We start from the raw sequence: 809 nt of genomic DNA on the forward strand, positions 1-809 counted from the left end.
CGTCGGCGAACGATCGGAAGGAAGGGTGCCGAGTGCACACAAATGGTGTCCAGCGATGTGGGACCTCAGTCCCAGAAGCTTGGAGCCTCAGGCCGCGACCACGTGTCTAGGTGGACACTAAAGTGCCATTTTGGCGCCAAATCTTGGCGCGAAATGATCAAATGAACGTGGCTGAGCGGGAGTGTGGTGTGGCTGCGCTGCTCGACCCTGGGGGGTCGACGGGCTCCCGGGGGCGCTCTTGGGGGGGGTCCCCCCAGTCAAGGGGGTTTGGGGCTGTGCCCCAGGATGCCCGCCGCAGGCGCCGATTTTGGGGGCTTTTTTGGCTGATTTTCATGAGGTGTTGCTACTATTTTGGAACCAGTTGAAGCCTAAAAATGGCTACAAATACAGCCACAGCAGCTGCTAGTCGTGAGCCGCTACTGTGTGGTAGAGCCCAGAGAAAGGGCTTTCAGGAGCACTATTCAGTTTGATCCAGCTCAACGTTGCGGAGTAGTAACACTGTTCCGTTACCACAGTGAGCGGCCGGTGCCGGCGGCGGCCCGTGCGGCACGCGGAGCACTCCGTGAGCGGTGACGGGTGCGGACGAGCGAATGAGAGGTCTCTTTCAGTGAAAGATAGGCAGTCCTAGTCTCTAACAACACATCTCCGTCAGAGAGCGACCTCTCATTCGCTCGTCCGCACCCGTTACTGCTCACGGAGTGTTCCGCGTGCCGCACGGGCCGCCAGCGGCACAGGCCGCTCACTGTGGTTACGGAACAGTGTTACTACTCCGCAACGTTGAGCTGGATCAAACTGAATAGGGCCGGTTA

This window comes from Emiliania huxleyi, assembly GCF_000372725.1.
Source record: "Emiliania huxleyi CCMP1516 unplaced genomic scaffold EMIHUscaffold_943, whole genome shotgun sequence".
Lineage (NCBI taxonomy): Eukaryota > Haptophyta > Isochrysidales > Noelaerhabdaceae > Emiliania > Emiliania huxleyi.